A 24,037-nucleotide genomic window follows, 5' to 3' on the forward strand; every position below is an offset into this window, starting at 1 on the left:
TGGTCGCTCGTCCATTTCATATCCCATAGCTTAACCATTCATATATTTGGATTCCTCTCGACGAGGCGAGCAGTACGAGTACCACCTTGATGGGTCTGCGACGTTTGCTTCCAGAGTTATTACCAAAAAACCACAAACATCCCAGAATCCTCTCGGTTTGGGGTCAAAATGTTGTCGCTCATTAAATCCCATAAGAAACGTCGCATCGAATGAATGTAATTGAATTTTCCCCGTCTGGACGAGCGGAATTGAATGGTGCAACTGATTTTGCTGTGCTGTGAAAATTCAGATATTTGCATGACTGCTTTTGTTTAATTTTGTGAATAGGAAAAAGCATTCAACCCCATAATACATGCTGTTTTATTGGTCGCTCGTCCATTTCATATCCCATAGCTTAACCATTCATATATTTGGATTCCTCTCGACGAGGCGAGCAGTACGAGTACCACCTTGATGGGTCTGCGACGTTTCCTTCCAGAGTTATTACCAAAAAAACACAAACATCCCAGAATCCTCTCGGTTTGGGGTCAAAATGTTGTCGCTCATTAAATCCCATAAGAAACGTCGCATCGAATGAATGTGATTGAATTTTCCCCGTCTGGACGAGCGGAATTGAATGGTGCAACTGATTTTGCTGTACTGTGAAAATTCAGATATTTGCATGACTGCTTTTGTTTAATTTTGTGAATAGGAAAAAGCATTCAACCCCATAATACATGCTGTTTTATTGGTCGCTCGTCCATTTCATATCCCATAGCTTAACAACTCATATATTTGGATTCCTCTCGATGAGGCGAGCAGTACGAGTACCACCTTGATGGGTCTGCGACGTTTTCTTCCAGAGTTATTACCAAAAAATCACAAACATCCCAGAATCCTCTCGGTTTGGGGTCAAAATGTTGTCGCTCATTAAATCCCATAAGAAACGTCGCATCGAATGAATGTGATTGAATTCTCCCCGTCTGGACGAGCGGAATTGAATGGTGCAACTGATTTTGCTGTGCTGTGAAAATTCAGATATTTGCATGACTGCTTTTGTTTTATTTTGTGAATAGCAAAAAGCATTGAACCCCATAATACATGTTGTTTTATTGGTCGCTCGTCCATTTCATATCCCATAGCTTAAGCATTCATATATTTGGATTCCTCTTGACGAGGCAAGCAGTACGAGTACCACCTTGATGGGTCTGCGACGTTTCCTTCCAGAGTTATTACCAAAAAAACACAAACATCCCAGAATCCTCTTGGTTTGGGGTCAAAATGTTGTCGCTCATTAAATCCCATAAGAAACGTCGCATCGAATGAATGTGATTGAATTATCCCCGTCTAGACGAGCGGAATTGAATGGTGCAACTGATTTTGCTGTGCTGTGAAAATTCAAATATTTGCATGACTGCTTTTGTATTATTTTGTGAATAGCAAAAAGCATTCAACCCCATAATACATGTTGTTTTATTGGTCGCTCGTCCATTTCATATCCCATAGCTTAACAACTCATATATTTGGATTCCTCTCGTTGAGGCGAGCAGTACGAGTACCACCTTGATGGGTCTGCGACGTTTTCTTCCAGAGTTATTACCAAAAAACCACAAACATCCCAGAATCCTCTCGGTTTGGGGTTAAAATGTTGTCGCTCATTAAATCCCATAAGAAACGTCGCATGGAATGAATGTGATTGAATTTTCCCCGTCTGGACGAGCGGAATTGAATGGTGCAACTGATTTTGCTGTGCTGTGAAAATTCAGATATTTGCATGACTGCTTTTGTTTTATTTTGTGAATAGCAAAAAGCATAAAACCCCATAATACATGCTGTTTTATTGGTCGCTCGTCCATTTCATATCCCATAGCTTAACCATTCATATATTTGGATTCCTCTCGACGAGGCGAGCAGTACGAGTACCACCTTGATGGGTCTGCGACGTTTCCTTCCAGAGTTATTACCAAAAAAACACAAACATCCCAGAATCCTCTCGGTTTGGGGTCAAAATGTTGTCGCTCATTAAATCCCATAAGAAACGTCGCATCGAATGAATGTGATTGAATTTTCCCCGTCTGGACGAGCGGAATTGAATGGTGCAACTGATTTTGCTGTGCTGTGAAAATTCAGATATTTGCATGACTGCTTTTGTTTAATTTTGTGAATAGGAAAAAGCATTCAACCCCATAATACATGCTGTTTTATTGGTCGCTCGTCCATTTCATATCCCATAGCTTAACCATTCATATATTTGAATTCCTCTCGACGAGGCGAGCAGTACGAGTACCACCTTGATGGGTCTGCGACGTTTCCTTCCAGAGTTATTACCAAAAAACACAAACATCCCAGAATCCTCTCGGTTTGGGGTCAAAATGTTGTCGCTCATTAAATCCCATAAGAAACGTCGCATCGAATGAATGTGATTGAATTCTCCCCGTCTGGACGAGCGGAATTGAATGGTGCAACTGATTTTGCTGTGCTGTGAAAATTCAGATATTTGCATGACTGCTTTTGTTTTATTTTGTGAATAGCAAAAAGCATTCAACCCCATAATACATGTTGTTTTATTGGTCGCTCCTCCATTTCATATCCCATAGCTTAACAACTCATATATTTGGATTCCTCTCGATGAGGCGAGCAGTACGAGTACCACCTTGATGAGTCTGCGACGTTTTCTTCCAGAGTTATTACCAAAAAACCACAAACATCCCAGAATCCTCTCGGTTTGGGGTCAAAATGTTGTCGCTCATTAAATCCCATAAGAAACGTCGCATCGAATGAATGTGATTGAATTTTCCCCGTCTGGACGAGCGGAATTGAATGGTGCAACTGATTTTGCTGTGCTGTGAAAATTCAGATATTTGCATGACTGCTTTTGTTTAATTTTGTGAATAGGAAAAAGCATTCAACCCCATAATACATGCTGTTTTATTGGTCGCTCGTCCATTTCATATCGCATAGCTTAACCATTCATATATTTGGATTCCTCTCGACGAGGCGAGCAGTACGAGTACCACCTTGATGGGTCTGCGACGTTTCCTTCCAGAGTTATTACCAAAAAAACACAAACATCCCAGAATCCTCTCGGTTTGGGGTCAAAATTTTGTCGCTCATTAAATCCCATAAGAAACGTCGCATCGAATGAATGTGATTGAATTTTCCCCGTCTGGACGAGCGGAATTGAATGGTGCAACTGATTTTGCTGTGCTGTGAAAATTCAGATATTTGCATGACTGCTTTTGTTTAATTTTGTGAATAGGAAAAAGCATTCAACCCCATAATACATGCTGTTTTATTGGTCGCTCGTCCATTTCATATCCCATAGCTTAACCATTCATATATTTGGATTCCTCTCGACGAGGCGAGCAGTACGAGTACCACCTTGATGGGTCTGCGACGTTTCCTTCCAGAGTTATTACCAAAAAAACACAAACATCCCAGAATCCTCTCGGTTTGGGGTCAAAATGTTGTCGCTCATTAAATCCCATAAGAAACGTCGCATCGAATGAATGTGATTGAATTCTCCCCGTCTGGACGAGCGGAATTGAATGGTGCAACTGATTTTGCTGTGCTGTGAAAATTCAGATATTTGCATGACTGCTTTTGTTTTATTTTGTGAATAGCAAAAAGCATTCAACCCCATAATACATGTTGTTTTATTGGTCGCTCGTCCATTTCATATCCCATAGCTTAAGCATTCATATATTTGGATTCCTCTCGACGAGGCGAGCAGTACGAGTACCACCTTGATGGGTCTGCGATGTTTCCTTCCAGAGTTATTACCAAAAAACCACAAACATCCCAGAATCTTCTCGGTTTGGGGTCAAAATGTTGTCGCTCATTAAATCCCATAAGAAACGTCGCATCGAATGAATGTGATTGAATTCTCCCCGTCTGGACGAGCGGAATTGAATGGTGCAACTGATTTTGCTGTGCTGTGAAAATTCAGATATTTGCATGACTGCTTTTGTTTTATTTTGTGAATAGCAAAAAGCATTCAACCCCATAATACATGTTGTTTTATTGGTCGCTCCTCCATTTCATATCCCATAGCTTAAACATTCATATATTTGGATTAATCTCGACGAGGCGAGCAGTACGAGTACCACCTTGATGGGTCTGCGACGTTTTCTTCCAGAGTTATTACCAAAAAACCACAAACATCCCAGAATCCTCTCGGTTTGGGGTCAAAATGTTGTCGCTCATTAAATCCCATAAGAAACGTCGCATCGAATGAATGTGATTGAATTTTCCCCGTCTGGACGAGCGGAATTGGATGGTGCAACTGATTTTGCTGTGCTGTGAAAATTCAGATATTTGCATGACTGCTTTTGTTTTATTTTGTGAATAGGAAAAAGCATTCAACCCCATAATACATGCTGTTTTATTGGTCGCTCGTCCATTTCATATCCCATAGCTTAAGCATTCATATATTTGGATTCCTCTCGACGAGGCGAGCAGTACGAGTACCACCTTGATGGGTCTGCGACGTTGCCTTCCAGAGTTATTACCAAAAAACCACAAACATCCCAGAATCTTCTCGGTTTGGGGTCAAAATGTTGTCGCTCATTAAATCCCATAAGAAACGTCGCATCGAATGAATGTGATTGAATTCTCCCCATCTGGACGAGCGGAATTGAATGGTGCAACTGATTTTGCTGTGCTGTGAAAATTCAGATATTTGCATGACTGCTTTTGTTTTATTTTGTGAATAGCAAAAAGCATTCAACCCCATAATACATGTTGTTTTATTGGTCGCTCGTCCATTTCATATCCCATAGCTTAAGCATTCATATATTTGGATTCCTCTCGACGAGGCGAGCAGTACGAGTACCACCTTGATGGGTCTGCGACGTTTCCTTCCAGAGTTATTACCAAAAAAACACAAACATCCCAGAATCCTCTCGGTTTGGGGTCAAAATGTTGTCGCTCATTAAATCCCATAAGAAACGTCGCATCGAATGAATGTGATTGAATTCTCCCCGTCTGGACGAGCGGAATTGAATGGTGCAACTGATTTTGCTGTGCTGTGAAAATTCAGATATTTGCATGACTGCTTTTGTTTTATTTTGTGAATAGCAAAAAGCATTCAACCCCATAATACATGTTGTTTTATTGGTCGCTCGTCCATTTCATATCCCATAGCTTAAGCATTCATATATTTGGATTCCTCTCGACGAGGCGAGCAGTACGAGTACCACCTTGATGGGTCTGCGATGTTTCCTTCCAGAGTTATTACCAAAAAACCACAAACATCCCAGAATCTTCTCGGTTTGGGGTCAAAATGTTGTCGCTCATTAAATCCCATAAGAAACGTCGCATCGAATGAATGTGATTGAATTCTCCCCGTCTGGACGAGCGGAATTGAATGGTGCAACTGATTTTGCTGTGCTGTGAAAATTCAGATATTTGCATGACTGCTTTTGTTTTATTTTGTGAATAGCAAAAAGCATTCAACCCCATAATACATGTTGTTTTATTGGTCGCTCCTCCATTTCATATCCCATAGCTTAAACATTCATATATTTGGATTAATCTCGACGAGGCGAGCAGTACGAGTACCACCTTGATGGGTCTGCGACGTTTTCTTCCAGAGTTATTACCAAAAAACCACAAACATCCCAGAATCCTCTCGGTTTGGGGTCAAAATGTTGTCGCTCATTAAATCCCATAAGAAACGTCGCATCGAATGAATGTGATTGAATTTTCCCCGTCTGGACGAGCGGAATTGGATGGTGCAACTGATTTTGCTGTGCTGTGAAAATTCAGATATTTGCATGACTGCTTTTGTTTTATTTTGTGAATAGGAAAAAGCATTCAACCCCATAATACATGCTGTTTTATTGGTCGCTCGTCCATTTCATATCCCATAGCTTAAGCATTCATATATTTGGATTCCTCTCGACGAGGCGAGCAGTACGAGTACCACCTTGATGGGTCTGCGACGTTGCCTTCCAGAGTTATTACCAAAAAACCACAAACATCCCAGAATCTTCTCGGTTTGGGGTCAAAATGTTGTCGCTCATTAAATCCCATAAGAAACGTCGCATCGAATGAATGTGATTGAATTCTCCCCATCTGGACGAGCGGAATTGAATGGTGCAACTGATTTTGCTGTGCTGTGAAAATTCAGATATTTGCATGACTGCTTTTGTTTTATTTTGTGAATAGCAAAAAGCATTCAACCCCATAATACATGTTGTTTTATTGGTCGCTCGTCCATTTCATATCCCATAGCTTAAGCATTCATATATTTGGATTCCTCTCGACGAGGCGAGCAGTACGAGTACCACCTTGATGGGTCTGCGACGTTGCCTTCCAGAGTTATTACCAAAAAACCACAAACATCCCAGAATCTTCTCGGTTTGGGGTCAAAATGTTGTCGCTCATTAAATCCCATAAGAAACGTCGCATCGAATGAATGTGATTGAATTCTCCCCATCTGGACGAGCAGAATTGAATGGTGCAACTGATTTTGCTGTGCTGTGAAAATTCAGATATTTGCATGACTGCTTTTGTTTTATTTTGTGAATAGCAAAAAGCATTCAACCCCATAATACATGTTGTTTTATTGGTCGCTCGTCCATTTCATATCCCATAGCTTAAGCATTCATATATTTGGATTCCTCTCGACGAGGCGAGCAGTACGAGTACCACCTTGATGGGTCTGCGATGTTTCCTTCCAGAGTTATTACCAAAAAACCACAAACATCCCAGAATCTTCTCGGTTTGGGGTCAAAATGTTGTCGCTCATTAAATCCCATAAGAAACGTCGCATCGAATGAATGTGATTGAATTCTCCCCGTCTGGACGAGCGGAATTGAATGGTGCAACTGATTTTGCTGTGCTGTGAAAATTCAGATATTTGCATGACTGCTTTTGTTTTATTTTGTGAATAGCAAAAAGCATTCAACCCCATAATACATGTTGTTTTATTGGTCGCTCCTCCATTTCATATCCCATAGCTTAAACATTCATATATTTGGATTAATCTCGACGAGGCGAGCAGTACGAGTACCACCTTGATGGGTCTGCGACGTTTTCTTCCAGAGTTATTACCAAAAAACCACAAACATCCCAGAATCCTCTCGGTTTGGGGTCAAAATGTTGTCGCTCATTAAATCCCATAAGAAACGTCGCATCGAATGAATGTGATTGAATTTTCCCCGTCTGGACGAGCGGAATTGAATGGTGCAACTGATTTTGCTGTGCTGTGAAAATTCAGATATTTGCATGACTGCTTTTGTTTTATTTTGTGAATAGGAAAAAGCATTCAACCCCATAATACATGCTGTTTTATTGGTCGCTCGTCCATTTCATATCCCATAGCTTAACCATTCATATATTTGGATTCCTCTCGACGAGGCGAGCAGTACGAGTACCACCTTGATGGGTCTGCGACGTTTCCTTCCAGAGTTATTACCAAAAAAACACAAACATCCCAGAATCCTCTCGGTTTGGGGTCAAAATGTTGTCGCTCATTAAATCCCATAAGAAACGTCGCATCGAATGAATGTGATTGAATTCTCCCCGTCTGGACGAGCGGAATTGAATGGTGCAACTGATTTTGCTGTGCTGTGAAAATTCAGATATTTGCATGACTGCTTTTGTTTTATTTTGTGAATAGCAAAAAGCATTCAACCCCATAATACATGTTATTTTATTGGTCGCTCGTCCATTTCATATCCCATAGCTTAAGCATTCATATATTTGGATTCCTCTCGACGAGGCGAGCAGTACGAGTACCACCTTGATGGGTCTGCGACGTTGCCTTCCAGAGTTATTACCAAAAAACCACAAACATCCCAGAATCTTCTCGGTTTGGGGTCAAAATGTTGTCGCTCATTAAATCCCATAAGAAACGTCGCATCGAATGAATGTGATTGAATTCTCCCCATCTGGACGAGCGGAATTGAATGGTGCAACTGATTTTGCTGTGCTGTGAAAATTCAGATATTTGCATGACTGCTTTTGTTTTATTTTGTGAATAGCAAAAAGCATTCAACCCCATAATACATGTTGTTTTATTGGTCGCTCGTCCATTTCATATCCCATAGCTTAAGCATTCATATATTTGGATTCCTCTCGACGAGGCGAGCAGTACGAGTACCACCTTGATGGGTCTGCGATGTTTCCTTCCAGAGTTATTACCAAAAAACCACAAACATCCCAGAATCTTCTCGGTTTGGGGTCAAAATGTTGTCGCTCATTAAATCCCATAAGAAACGTCGCATCGAATGAATGTGATTGAATTCTCCCCGTCTGGACGAGCGGAATTGAATGGTGCAACTGATTTTGCTGTGCTGTGAAAATTCAGATATTTGCATGACTGCTTTTGTTTTATTTTGTGAATAGCAAAAAGCATTCAACCCCATAATACATGTTGTTTTATTGGTCGCTCCTCCATTTCATATCCCATAGCTTAAGCATTCATATATTTGGATTCCTCTCGACGAGGCGAGCAGTACGAGTACCACCTTGATGGGTCTGCGATGTTTCCTTCCAGAGTTATTACCAAAAAACCACAAACATCCCAGAATCTTCTCGGTTTGGGGTCAAAATGTTGTCGCTCATTAAATCCCATAAGAAACGTCGCATCGAATGAATGTGATTGAATTCTCCCCGTCTGGACGAGCGGAATTGAATGGTGCAACTGATTTTGCTGTGCTGTGAAAATTCAGATATTTGCATGACTGCTTTTGTTTTATTTTGTGAATAGCAAAAAGCATTCAACCCCATAATACATGTTGTTTTATTGGTCGCTCGTCCATTTCATATCCCATAGCTTAAGCATTCATATATTTGGATTCCTCTCGACGAGGCGAGCAGTACGAGTACCACCTTGATGGGTCTGCGACGTTTCCTTCCAGAGTTATTACCAAAAAAACACAAACATCCCAGAATCCTCTCGGTTTGGGGTCAAAATGTTGTCGCTCATTAAATCCCATAAGAAACGTCGCATCGAATGAATGTGATTGAATTCTCCCCGTCTGGACGAGCGGAATTGAATGGTGCAACTGATTTTGCTGTGCTGTGAAAATTCAGATATTTGCATGACTGCTTTTGTTTTATTTTGTGAATAGCAAAAAGCATTCAACCCCATAATACATGTTGTTTTATTGGTCGCTCGTCCATTTCATATCCCATAGCTTAAGCATTCATATATTTGGATTCCTCTCGACGAGGCGAGCAGTACGAGTACCAACTTGATGGGTCTGCGACGTTTCCTTCCAGAGTTATTACCAAAAAACCACAAACATCCCAGAATCCTCTCGGTTTGGGGTCAAAATGTTGTCGCTCATTAAATCCCATAAGAAACGTCGCATCGAATGAATGTGATTGAATTCTCCCCGTCTGGACGAGCGGAATTGAATGGTGCAACTGATTTTGCTGTGCTGTGAAAATTCAGATATTTGCATGACTGCTTTTGTTTTAATTTGTGAATAGCAAAAAGCATTCAACCCCATAATACATGTTGTTTTATTGGTCGCTCGTTCATTTCATCTCACATAGCTTAACCATTCATAAATTTGGATTTCTCTCGACGAGGCGAGCAGTACGATTACCACCTTGATGGGTCTCCGACGTTTCCTTCCAGAGTTATTACCAAAAAACCACAAACATCCCAGAATCCTCTCGGTTTGGGGTCAAAATGTTGTCGCTCATTAAATCCCATAAGAAACGTCGCATCGAATGAATGTGATTGAATTTTCCCCGTCTGGACGAGCGGAATTGAATGGTGCAACTGATTTTGCTGTGCTGTGAAAATTCAGATATTTGCATGACTGCTTTTATTTTATTTTGTGAATAGGAAAAAGCATTCAACCCCATAATACATGCTGTTTTATTGGTCGCTCGTCCATTTCATATCCCATAGCTTAACCATTCATATATTTGGATTCCTCTCGACGAGGCGAGCAGTACGAGTACCAACTTGATGCGTCTGCGACGTTTCCTTCCAGAGTTATTACCAAAAAACCACAAACATCCCAGAATCCTCTCGGTTTGGGGTCAAAATGTTGTCGCTCATTAAATCCCATAAGAAACGTCGCATCGAATGAATGTGATTGAATTCTCCCCGTCTGGACGAGCGGAATTGAATGGTGCAACTGATTTTGCTGTGCTGTGAAAAATCAAATATTTGCATGACTGCTTTTGTTTTATTTTGTGAATAGCAAAAAGCATTCAACCCCATAATACATGTTGTTTTATTGGTCGCTCGTCCATTTCATATCCCATAGCTTAAGCATTCATATATTTGGATTCCTCTTGACGAGGCGAGCAGTACGAGTACCACCTTGATGGGTCTGCGACGTTTCCTTCCAGAGTTATTACCAAAAAAACACAAACATCCCAGAATCCTCTCGGTTTGGGGTCAAAATGTTGTCGCTCATTAAATCCCATAAGAAACGTCGCATCGAATGAATGTGATTGAATTATCCCCGTCTGGACGAACGGAATTGAATGGTGCAACTGATTTTGCTGTGCTGTGAAAATTCAAATATTTGCATGACTGCTTTTGTTTTATTTTGTGAATAGCAAAAAGCATTCAACCCCATAATACATGTTGTTTTATTGGTCGCTCGTCCATTTCATATCCCATAGCTTAACAACTCATATATTTGGATTCCTCTCGATGAGGCGAGCAGTACGAATACCACCTTGATGGGTCTGCGACGTTTTCTTCCAGAGTTATTACCAAAAAACCACAAACATCCCAGAATCCTCTCGGTTTGGGGTCAAAATGTTGTCGCTCATTAAATCCCATAAGAAACGTCGCATCGAATGAATGTGATTGAATTTTCCCCGTCTGGACGAGCGGAATTGAATGGTGCAACTGATTTTGCTGTGCTGTGAAAATTCAGATATTTGCATGACTGCTTTTGTTTTATTTTGTGAATAGCAAAAAGCATTCAACCCCATAATACATGCTGTTTTATTGGTCGCTCGTCCATTTCATATCGCATAGCTTAACCATTCATATATTTGGATTCCTCTCGACGAGGCGAGCAGTACGAGTACCACCTTGATGGGTCTGCGACGTTTCCTTCCAGAGTTATTACCAAAAAAACACAAACATCCCAGAATCCTCTCGGTTTGGGGTCAAAATTTTGTCGCTCATTAAATCCCATAAGAAACGTCGCATCGAATTAATGTGATTGAATTTTCCCCGTCTGGATGAGCGGAATTGAATGGTGCAACTGATTTTGCTGTGCTGTGAAAATTCAGATATTTGCATGACTGCTTTTGTTTAATTTTGTGAATAGGAAAAAGCATTCAACCCCATAATACATGCTGTTTTATTGGTCGCTCGTCCATTTCATATCCCATAGCTTAACCATTCATATATTTGGATTCCTCTCGACGAGGCGAGCAGTACGAGTACCACCTTGATGGGTCTGCTACGTTTCCTTCCAGAGTTATTACCAAAAAAACACAAACATCCCAGAATCCTCTCGGTTTGGGGTCAAAATGTTGTCGCTCATTAAATCCCATAAAAAACGTCGCATCGAATGAATGTGATTGAATTCTCCCCGTCTGGACGAGCGGAATTGAATGGTGCAACTGATTTTGCTGTGCTGTGAAAATTCAGATATTTGCATGACTGCTTTTGTTTATTTTGTGAATAGCAAAAAGCATTCAACCCCATAATACATGTTGTTTTATTGGTCGCTCGTCCATTTCATATCCCATAGCTTAAGCATTCATATATTTTGATTCCTCTCGACGAGGCGAGCAGTACGAGTACCACCTTGATGGGTCTGCGATGTTTCCTTCCAGAGTTATTACCAAAAAACCACAAACATCCCAGAATCTTCTCGGTTTGGGGTCAAAATGTTGTCGCTCATTAAATCCCATAAGAAACGTCGCATCGAATGAATGTGATTGAATTCTCCCCGTCTGGACGAGCGGAATTGAATGGTGCAACTGATTTTGCTGTGCTGTGAAAATTCAGATATTTGCATGACTGCTTTTGTTTTATTTTGTGAATAGCAAAAAGCATTCAACCCCATAATACATGTTGTTTTATTGGTCGCTCCTCCATTTCATATCCCATAGCTTAAACATTCATATATTTGGATTAATCTCGACGAGGCGAGCAGTACGAGTACCACCTTGATGGGTCTGCGACGTTTTCTTCCAGAGTTATTACCAAAAAACCACAAACATCCCAGAATCCTCTCGGTTTGGGGTCAAAATGTTGTCGCTCATTAAATCCCATAAGAAACGTCGCATCGAATGAATGTGATTGAATTTTCCCCGTCTGGACGAGCGGAATTGAATGGTGCAACTGATTTTGCTGTGCTGTGAAAATTCAGATATTTGCATGACTGCTTTTGTTTTATTTTGTGAATAGGAAAAAGCATTCAACCCCATAATACATGCTGTTTTATTGGTCGCTCGTCCATTTCATATCCCATAGCTTAACCATTCATATATTTGGATTCCTCTCGACGAGGCGAGCAGTACGAGTACCACCTTGATGGGTCTGCGACGTTTGCTTCCAGAGTTATTACCAAAAAACCACAAACATCCCAGAATCCTCTCGGTTTGGGGTCAAAATGTTGTCGCTCATTAAATCCCATAAGAAACGTCGCATCGAATGAATGTAATTGAATTTTCCCCGTCTGGACGAGCGGAATTGAATGGTGCAACTGATTTTGCTGTGCTGTGAAAATTCAGATATTTGCATGACTGCTTTTGTTTAATTTTGTGAATAGGAAAAAGCATTCAACCCCATAATACATGCTGTTTTATTGGTCGCTCGTCCATTTCATATCCCATAGCTTAACCATTCATATATTTGGATTCCTCTCGACGAGGCGAGCAGTACGAGTACCACCTTGATGGGTCTGCGACGTTTCCTTCCAGAGTTATTACCAAAAAAACACAAACATCCCAGAATCCTCTCGGTTTGGGGTCAAAATGTTGTCGCTCATTAAATCCCATAAGAAACGTCGCATCGAATGAATGTGATTGAATTTTCCCCGTCTGGACGAGCGGAATTGAATGGTGCAACTGATTTTGCTGTACTGTGAAAATTCAGATATTTGCATGACTGCTTTTGTTTAATTTTGTGAATAGGAAAAAGCATTCAACCCCATAATACATGCTGTTTTATTGGTCGCTCGTCCATTTCATATCCCATAGCTTAACAACTCATATATTTGGATTCCTCTCGATGAGGCGAGCAGTACGAGTACCACCTTGATGGGTCTGCGACGTTTTCTTCCAGAGTTATTACCAAAAAATCACAAACATCCCAGAATCCTCTCGGTTTGGGGTCAAAATGTTGTCGCTCATTAAATCCCATAAGAAACGTCGCATCGAATGAATGTGATTGAATTCTCCCCGTCTGGACGAGCGGAATTGAATGGTGCAACTGATTTTGCTGTGCTGTGAAAATTCAGATATTTGCATGACTGCTTTTGTTTTATTTTGTGAATAGCAAAAAGCATTGAACCCCATAATACATGTTGTTTTATTGGTCGCTCGTCCATTTCATATCCCATAGCTTAAGCATTCATATATTTGGATTCCTCTTGACGAGGCAAGCAGTACGAGTACCACCTTGATGGGTCTGCGACGTTTCCTTCCAGAGTTATTACCAAAAAAACACAAACATCCCAGAATCCTCTTGGTTTGGGGTCAAAATGTTGTCGCTCATTAAATCCCATAAGAAACGTCGCATCGAATGAATGTGATTGAATTATCCCCGTCTAGACGAGCGGAATTGAATGGTGCAACTGATTTTGCTGTGCTGTGAAAATTCAAATATTTGCATGACTGCTTTTGTATTATTTTGTGAATAGCAGAAAGCATTCAACCCCATAATACATGTTGTTTTATTGGTCGCTCGTCCATTTCATATCCCATAGCTTAACAACTCATATATTTGGATTCCTCTCGATGAGGCGAGCAGTACGAGTACCACCTTGATGGGTCTGCGACGTTTTCTTCCAGAGTTATTACCAAAAAACCACAAACATCCCAGAATCCTCTCGGTTTGGGGTTAAAATGTTGTCGCTCATTAAATCCCATAAGAAACGTCGCATGGAATGAATGTGATTGAATTTTCCCCGTCTGGACGAGCGGAATTGAATGGTGCAACTGATTTTGCTGTGCTGTGAAAATTCAGATATTTGCATGACTGCTTTTGTTTTATTTTGTGAATAGCAAAAAGCATAAAACCCCATAATACATGCTGTTTTATTGGTCGCTCGTCCATTTCATATCCCATAGCTTAACCATTCATATATTTGGATTCCTCTCGACGAGGCGAGCAGTACGAGTACCACCTTGATGGGTCTGCGACGTTTCCTTCCAGAGTTATTACCAAAAAAACACAAACATCCCCGAATCCTCTCGGTTTGGGGTCAAAATGTTGTCGCTCATTAAATCCCATAAGAAACGTCGCATCGAATGAATGTGATTGAATTTTCCCCGTCTGGACGAGCGGAATTGAATGGTGCAACTGATTTTGCTGTGCTGTGAAAATTCAGATATTTGCATGACTGCTTTTGTTTAATTTTGTGAATAGGAAAAAGCATTCAACCCCATAATACATGCTGTTTTATTGGTCGCTCGTCCATTTCATATCCCATAGCTTAACCATTCATATATTTGAATTCCTCTCGACGAGGCGAGCAGTACGAGTACCACCTTGATGGGTCTGCGACGTTTCCTTCCAGAGTTATTACCAAAAAACACAAACATCCCAGAATCCTCTCGGTTTGGGGTCAAAATGTTGTCGCTCATTAAATCCCATAAGAAACGTCGCATCGAATGAATGTGATTGAATTCTCCCCGTCTGGACGAGCAGAATTGAATGGTGCAACTGATTTTGCTGTGCTGTGAAAATTCAGATATTTGCATGACTGCTTTTGTTTTATTTTGTGAATAGCAAAAAGCATTCAACCCCATAATACATGTTGTTTTATTGGTCGCTCCTCCATTTCATATCCCATAGCTTAACAACTCATATATTTGGATTCCTCTCGATGAGGCGAGCAGTACGAGTACCACCTTGATGAGTCTGCGACGTTTTCTTCCAGAGTTATTACCAAAAAACCACAAACATCCCAGAATCCTCTCGGTTTGGGGTCAAAATGTTGTCGCTCATTAAATCCCATAAGAAACGTCGCATCGAATGAATGTGATTGAATTTTCCCCGTCTGGACGAGCGGAATTGAATGGTGCAACTGATTTTGCTGTGCTGTGAAAATTCAGATATTTGCATGACTGCTTTTGTTTAATTTTGTGAATAGGAAAAAGCATTCAACCCCATAATACATGCTGTTTTATTGGTCGCTCGTCCATTTCATATCGCATAGCTTAACCATTCATATATTTGGATTCCTCTCGACGAGGCGAGCAGTACGAGTACCACCTTGATGGGTCTGCGACGTTTCCTTCCAGAGTTATTACCAAAAAAACACAAACATCCCAGAATCCTCTCGGTTTGGGGTCAAAATTTTGTCGCTCATTAAATCCCATAAGAAACGTCGCATCGAATGAATGTGATTGAATTTTCCCCGTCTGGACGAGCGGAATTGAATGGTGCAACTGATTTTGCTGTGCTGTGAAAATTCAGATATTTGCATGACTGCTTTTGTTTAATTTTGTGAATAGGAAAAAGCATTCAACCCCATAATACATGCTGTTTTATTGGTCGCTCGTCCATTTCATATCCCATAGCTTAACCATTCATATATTTGGATTCCTCTCGACGAGGCGAGCAGTACGAGTACCACCTTGATGGGTCTGCGACGTTTCCTTCCAGAGTTATTACCAAAAAAACACAAACATCCCAGAATCCTCTCGGTTTGGGGTCAAAATGTTGTCGCTCATTAAATCCCATAAGAAACGTCGCATCGAATGAATGTGATTGAATTCTCCCCGTCTGGACGAGCGGAATTGAATGGTGCAACTGATTTTGCTGTGCTGTGAAAATTCAGATATTTGCATGACTGCTTTTGTTTTATTTTGTGAATAGCAAAAAGCATTCAACCCCATAATACATGTTGTTTTATTGGTCGCTCGTCCATTTCATATCCCATAGCTTAAGCATTCATATATTTGGATTCCTCTCGACGAGGCGAGCAGTACGAGTACCACCTTGATGGGTCTGCGATGTTTCCTTCCAGAGTTATTACCAAAAAACCACAAACATCCCAGAATCTTCTCGGTTTGGGGTCAAAATGTTGTCGCTCATTAAATCCCATAAGAAACGTCGCATCGAATGAATGTGATTGAATTCTCCCCGTCTGGACGAGCGGAATTGAATGGTGCAACTGATTTTGCTGTGCTGTGAAAATTCAGATATTTGCATGACTGCTTTTGTTTTATTTTGTGAATAGCAAAAAGCATTCAACCCCATAATACATGTTGTTTTATTGGTCGCTCCTCCATTTCATATCCCATAGCTTAAACATTCATATATTTGGATTAATCTCGACGAGGCGAGCAGTACGAGTACCACCTTGATGGGTCTGCGACGTTTTCTTCCAGAGTTATTACCAAAAAACCACAAACATCCCAGAATCCTCTCGGTTTGGGGTCAAAATGTTGTCGCTCATTAAATCCCATAAGAAACGTCGCATCGAATGAATGTGATTGAATTTTCCCCGTCTGGACGAGCGGAATTGGATGGTGCAACTGATTTTGCTGTGCTGTGAAAATTCAGATATTTGCATGACTGCTTTTGTTTTATTTTGTGAATAGGAAAAAGCATTCAACCCCATAATACATGCTGTTTTATTGGTCGCTCGTCCATTTCATATCCCATAGCTTAAGCATTCATATATTTGGATTCCTCTCGACGAGGCGAGCAGTACGAGTACCACCTTGATGGGTCTGCGACGTTGCCTTCCAGAGTTATTACCAAAAAACCACAAACATCCCAGAATCTTCTCGGTTTGGGGTCAAAATGTTGTCGCTCATTAAATCCCATAAGAAACGTCGCATCGAATGAATGTGATTGAATTCTCCCCATCTGGACGAGCGGAATTGAATGGTGCAACTGATTTTGCTGTGCTGTGAAAATTCAGATATTTGCATGACTGCTTTTGTTTTATTTTGTGAATAGCAAAAAGCATTCAACCCCATAATACATGTTGTTTTATTGGTCGCTCGTCCATTTCATATCCCATAGCTTAAGCATTCATATATTTGGATTCCTCTCGACGAGGCGAGCAGTACGAGTACCACCTTGATGGGTCTGCGACGTTTCCTTCCAGAGTTATTACCAAAAAAACACAAACATCCCAGAATCCTCTCGGTTTGGGGTCAAAATGTTGTCGCTCATTAAATCCCATAAGAAACGTCGCATCGAATGAATGTGATTGAATTCTCCCCGTCTGGACGAGCGGAATTGAATGGTGCAACTGATTTTGCTGTGCTGTGAAAATTCAGATATTTGCATGACTGCTTTTGTTTTATTTTGTGAATAGCAAAAAGCATTCAACCCCATAATACATGTTGTTTTATTGGTCGCTCGTCCATTTCATATCCCATAGCTTAAGCATTCATATATTTGGATTCCTCTCGACGAGGCGAGCAGTACGAGTACCACCTTGATGGGTCTGCGATGTTTCCTTCCAGAGTTATTACCAAAAAACCACAAACATCCCAGAATCTTCTCGGTTTGGGGTCAAAATGTTGTCGCTCATTAAATCCCATAAGAAACGTCGCATCGAATGAATGTGATTGAATTCTCCCCGTCTGGACGAGCGGAATTGAATGGTGCAACTGATTTTGCTGTGCTGTGAAAATTCAGATATTTGCATGACTGCTTTTGTTTTATTTTGTGAATAGCAAAAAGCATTCAACCCCATAATACATGTTGTTTTATTGGTCGCTCCTCCATTTCATATCCCATAGCTTAAACATTCATATATTTGGATTAATCTCGACGAGGCGAGCAGTACGAGTACCACCTTGATGGGTCTGCGACGTTTTCTTCCAGAGTTATTACCAAAAAACCACAAACATCCCAGAATCCTCTCGGTTTGGGGTCAAAATGTTGTCGCTCATTAAATCCCATAAGAAACGTCGCATCGAATGAATGTGATTGAATTTTCCCCGTCTGGACGAGCGGAATTGGATGGTGCAACTGATTTTGCTGTGCTGTGAAAATTCAGATATTTGCATGACTGCTTTTGTTTTATTTTGTGAATAGGAAAAAGCATTCAACCCCATAATACATGCTGTTTTATTGGTCGCTCGTCCATTTCATATCCCATAGCTTAAGCATTCATATATTTGGATTCCTCTCGACGAGGCGAGCAGTACGAGTACCACCTTGATGGGTCTGCGACGTTGCCTTCCAGAGTTATTACCAAAAAACCACAAACATCCCAGAATCTTCTCGGTTTGGGGTCAAAATGTTGTCGCTCATTAAATCCCATAAGAAACGTCGCATCGAATGAATGTGATTGAATTCTCCCCATCTGGACGAGCGGAATTGAATGGTGCAACTGATTTTGCTGTGCTGTGAAAATTCAGATATTTGCATGACTGCTTTTGTTTTATTTTGTGAATAGCAAAAAGCATTCAACCCCATAATACATGTTGTTTTATTGGTCGCTCGTCCATTTCATATCCCATAGCTTAAGCATTCATATATTTGGATTCCTCTCGACGAGGCGAGCAGTACGAGTACCACCTTGATGGGTCTGCGACGTTGCCTTCCAGAGTTATTACCAAAAAACCACAAACATCCCAGAATCTTCTCGGTTTGGGGTCAAAATGTTGTCGCTCATTAAATCCCATAAGAAACGTCGCATCGAATGAATGTGATTGAATTCTCCCCATCTGGACGAGCAGAATTGAATGGTGCAACTGATTTTGCTGTGCTGTGAAAATTCAGATATTTGCATGACTGCTTTTGTTTTATTTTGTGAATAGCAAAAAGCATTCAACCCCATAATACATGTTGTTTTATTGGTCGCTCGTCCATTTCATATCCCATAGCTTAAGCATTCATATATTTGGATTCCTCTCGACGAGGCGAGCAGTACGAGTACCACCTTGATGGGTCTGCGATGTTTCCTTCCAGAGTTATTACCAAAAAACCACAAACATCCCAGAATCTTCTCGGTTTGGGGTCAAAATGTTGTCGCTCATTAAATCCCATAAGAAACGTCGCATCGAATGAATGTGATTGAATTCTCCCCGTCTGGACGAGCGGAATTGAATGGTGCAACTGATTTTGCTGTGCTGTGAAAATTCAGATATTTGCATGACTGCTTTTGTTTTATTTTGTGAATAGCAAAAAGCATTCAACCCCATAATACATGTTGTTTTATTGGTCGCTCCTCCATTTCATATCCCATAGCTTAAACATTCATATATTTGGATTAATCTCGACGAGGCGAGCAGTACGAGTACCACCTTGATGGGTCTGCGACGTTTTCTTCCAGAGTTATTACCAAAAAACCACAAACATCCCAGAATCCTCTCGGTTTGGGGTCAAAATGTTGTCGCTCATTAAATCCCATAAGAAACGTCGCATCGAATGAATGTGATTGAATTTTCCCCGTCTGGACGAGCGGAATTGAATGGTGCAACTGATTTTGCTGTGCTGTGAAAATTCAGATATTTGCATGACTGCTTTTGTTTTATTTTGTGAATAGGAAAAAGCATTCAACCCCATAATACATGCTGTTTTATTGGTCGCTCGTCCATTTCATATCCCATAGCTTAACCATTCATATATTTGGATTCCTCTCGACGAGGCGAGCAGTACGAGTACCACCTTGATGGGTCTGCGACGTTTCCTTCCAGAGTTATTACCAAAAAAACACAAACATCCCAGAATCCTCTCGGTATGGGGTCAAAATGTTGTCGCTCATTAAATCCCATAAGAAACGTCGCATCGAATGAATGTGATTGAATTCTCCCCGTCTGGACGAGCGGAATTGAATGGTGCAACTGATTTTGCTGTGCTGTGAAAATTCAGATATTTGCATGACTGCTTTTGTTTTATTTTGTGAATAGCAAAAAGCATTCAACCCCATAATACATGTTATTTTATTGGTCGCTCGTCCATTTCATATCCCATAGCTTAAGCATTCATATATTTGGATTCCTCTCGACGAGGCGAGCAGTACGAGTACCACCTTGATGGGTCTGCGACGTTGCCTTCCAGAGTTATTACCAAAAAACCACAAACATCCCAGAATCTTCTCGGTTTGGGGTCAAAATGTTGTCGCTCATTAAATCCCATAAGAAACGTCGCATCGAATGAATGTGATTGAATTCTCCCCATCTGGACGAGCGGAATTGAATGGTGCAACTGATTTTGCTGTGCTGTGAAAATTCAGATATTTGCATGACTGCTTTTGTTTTATTTTGTGAATAGCAAAAAGCATTCAACCCCATAATACATGTTGTTTTATTGGTCGCTCGTCCATTTCATATCCCATAGCTTAAGCATTCATATATTTGGATTCCTCTCGACGAGGCGAGCAGTACGAGTACCACCTTGATGGGTCTGCGATGTTTCCTTCCAGAGTTATTACCAAAAAACCACAAACATCCCAGAATCTTCTCGGTTTGGGGTCAAAATGTTGTCGCTCATTAAATCCCATAAGAAACGTCGCATCGAATGAATGTGATTGAATTCTCCCCGTCTGGACGAGCGGAATTGAATGGTGCAACTGATTTTGCTGTGCTGTGAAAATTCAGATATTTGCATGACTGCTTTTGTTTTATTTTGTGAATAGCAAAAAGCATTCAACCCCATAATACATGTTGTTTTATTGGTCGCTCCTCCATTTCATATCCCATAGCTTAAACATTCATATATTTGGATTAATCTCGACGAGGCGAGCAGTACGAGTACCACCTTGATGGGTCTGCGACGTTTTCTTCCAGAGTTATTACCAAAAAACCACAAACATCCCAGAATCCTCTCGGTTTGGGGTCAAAATGTTGTCGCTCATTAAATCCCATAAGAAACGTCGCATCGAATGAATGTGATTGAATTTTCCCCGTCTGGACGAGCGGAATTGAATGGTGCAACTGATTTTGCTGTGCTGTGAAAATTCAGATATTTGCATGACTGCTTTTGTTTTATTTTGTGAATAGGAAAAAGCATTCAACCCCATAATACATGCTGTTTTATTGGTCGCTCGTCCATTTCATATCCCATAGCTTAACCATTCATATATTTGGATTCCTCTCGACGAGGCGAGCAGTACGAGTACCACCTTGATGGGTCTGCGACGTTTGCTTCCAGAGTTATTACCAAAAAACCACAAACATCCCAGAATCCTCTCGGTTTGGGGTCAAAATGTTGTCGCTCATTAAATCCCATAAGAAACGTCGCATCGAATGAATGTGATTGAATTTTCCCCGTCTGGACGAGCGGAATTGAATGGTGCAACTGATTTTGCTGTGCTGTGAAAATTCAGATATTTGCATGACTGCTTTTGTTTAATTTTGTGAATAGGAAAAAGCATTCAACCCCATAATACATGCTGTTTTATTGGTCGCTCGTCCATTTAATATCCCATAGCTTAACCATTCATATATTTGGATTCCTCTCGACGAGGCGAGCAGTACGAGTACCACCTTGATGGGTCTGCGACGTTTCCTTCCAGAGTTATTACCAAAAAAACACAAACATCCCAGAATCCTCTCGGTTTGGGGTCAAAATGTTGTCGCTCATTAAATCCCATAAGAAACGTCGCATCGAATGAATGTGATTGAATTTTCCCCGTCTGGACGAGCGGAATTGAATGGTGCAACTGATTTTGCTGTGCTGTGAAAATTCAGATATTTGCATGACTGCTTTTGTTTAATTTTGTGAATAGGAAAAAGCATTCAACCCCATAATACATGCTGTTTTATTGGTCGCTCGTCCATTTCATATCCCATAGCTTAACCATTCATATATTTGGATTCCTCTCGACGAGGCGAGCAGTACGAGTACCACCTTGATGGGTCTGCGACGTTTCCTTACAGAGTTATTACCAAAAAAACACAAACATCCCAGAATCCTCTCGGTTTGGGGTCAAAATGTTGTCGCTCATTAAATCCCATAAGAAACGTCGCATCGAATGAATGTGATTGAATTTTCCCCGTCTGGACGAGCGGAATTGAATGGTGCAACTGATTTTGCTGTGCTGTGAAAATTCAGATATTTGCATGACTGCTTTTGTTTTATTTTGTGAATAGGAAAAAGCATTCAACCCCATAATACATGCTGTTTTATTGGTCGCTCGTCCATTTCATATCCCATAGCTTAACCATTCATATATTTGGATTCCTCTCGACGAGGCGAGCAGTACGAGTACCACCTTGATGGGTCTGCGACGTTTCCTTCCAGAGTTATTACCAAAAAAACACAAACATCCCAGAATCCTCTCGGTTTGGGGTCAAAATGTTGTCGCTCATTAAATCCCATAAGAAACGTCGCATCGAATGAATGTGATTGAATTCTCCCCGTCTGGACGAGCGGAATTGAATGGTGCAACTGATTTTGCTGTGCTGTGAAAATTCAGATATTTGCATGACTGCTTTTGTTTTATTTTGTGAATAGCAAAAAGCATTCAACCCCATAATACATGTTATTTTATTGGTCGCTCGTCCATTTCATATCCCATAGCTTAAGCATTCATATATTTGGATTCCTCTCGACGAGGCGAGCAGTACGAGTACCACCTTGATGGGTCTGCGACGTTGCCTTCCAGAGTTATTACCAAAAAACCACAAACATCCCAGAATCTTCTCGGTTTGGGGTCAAAATGTCGTCGCTCATTAAATCCCATAAGAAACGTCGCATCGAATGAATGTGATTGAATTCTCCCCATCTGGACGAGCGGAATTGAATGGTGCAACTGATTTTGCTGTGCTGTGAAAATTCAGATATTTGCATGACTGCTTTTGTTTTATTTTGTGAATAGCAAAAAGCATTCAACCCCATAATACATGTTGTTTTATTGGTCGCTCGTCCATTTCATATCCCATAGCTTAAGCATTCATATATTTGGATTCCTCTCGACGAGGCGAGCAGTACGAGTACCACCTTGATGGGTCTGCGATGTTTCCTTCCAGAGTTATTACCAAAAAACCACAAACATCCCAGAATCCTCTCGGTTTGGGGTCAAAATGTTGGCGCTCATTAAATCCCATAAGAAACGTCGCATCGAATGAATGTGATTGAATTTTCCCCGTCTGGACGAGCGGAATTGAATGGTGCAACTGATTTTGCTGTGCTGTGAAAATTCAGATATTTGCATGACTGCTTTTGTTTTATTTTGTGAATAGGAAAAAGCATTCAACCCCATAATACATGCTGTTTTATTGGTCGCTCGTCCATTTCATATCCCATAGCTTAACCATTCATATATTTGGATTCCTCTCGACGAGGCGAGCAGTACGAGTACCACCTTGATGGGTCTGCGACGTTTGCTTCCAGAGTTATTACCAAAAAACCACAAACATCCCAGAATCCTCTCGGTTTGGGGTCAAAATGTTGTCGCTCATTAAATCCCATAAGAAACGTCGCATCGAATGAATGTGATTGAATTTTCCCCGTCTGGACGAGCGGAATTGAATGGTGCAACTGATTTTGCTGTGCTGTGAAAATTCAGATATTTGCATGACTGCTTTTGTTTAATTTTGTGAATAGGAAAAAGCATTCAACCCCATAATACATGCTGTTTTATTGGTCGCTCGTCCATTTCATATCCCATAGCTTAACCATTCATATATTTGGATTCCTCTCGACGAGGCGAGCAGTACGAGTACCACCTTGATGGGTCTGCGACGTTTCCTTCCAGAGTTATTACCAAAAAAACACAAACATCCCAGAATCCTCTCGGTTTGGGGTCAAAATGTTGTCGCTCATTAAATCCCATAAGAAACGTCGCATCGAATGAATGTGATTGAATTTTCCCCGTCTGGACGAGCGGAATTGAATGGTGCAACTGATTTTGCTGTGCTGTGAAAATTCAGATATTTGCATGACTGCTTTTGTTTAATTTTGTGAATAGGAAAAAGCATTCAACCCCATAATACATGCTGTTTTATTGGTCGCTCGTCCATT

This window comes from Petromyzon marinus, unplaced genomic scaffold (assembly GCF_048934315.1).
Source record: "Petromyzon marinus isolate PM22_M1 ecotype Great Lakes invasive population unplaced genomic scaffold, UKy_Petmar_22M1.pri1.0 PM_Scaffold_8, whole genome shotgun sequence".
NCBI classification, from domain to species: Eukaryota; Metazoa; Chordata; class Hyperoartia; order Petromyzontiformes; family Petromyzontidae; genus Petromyzon; species Petromyzon marinus.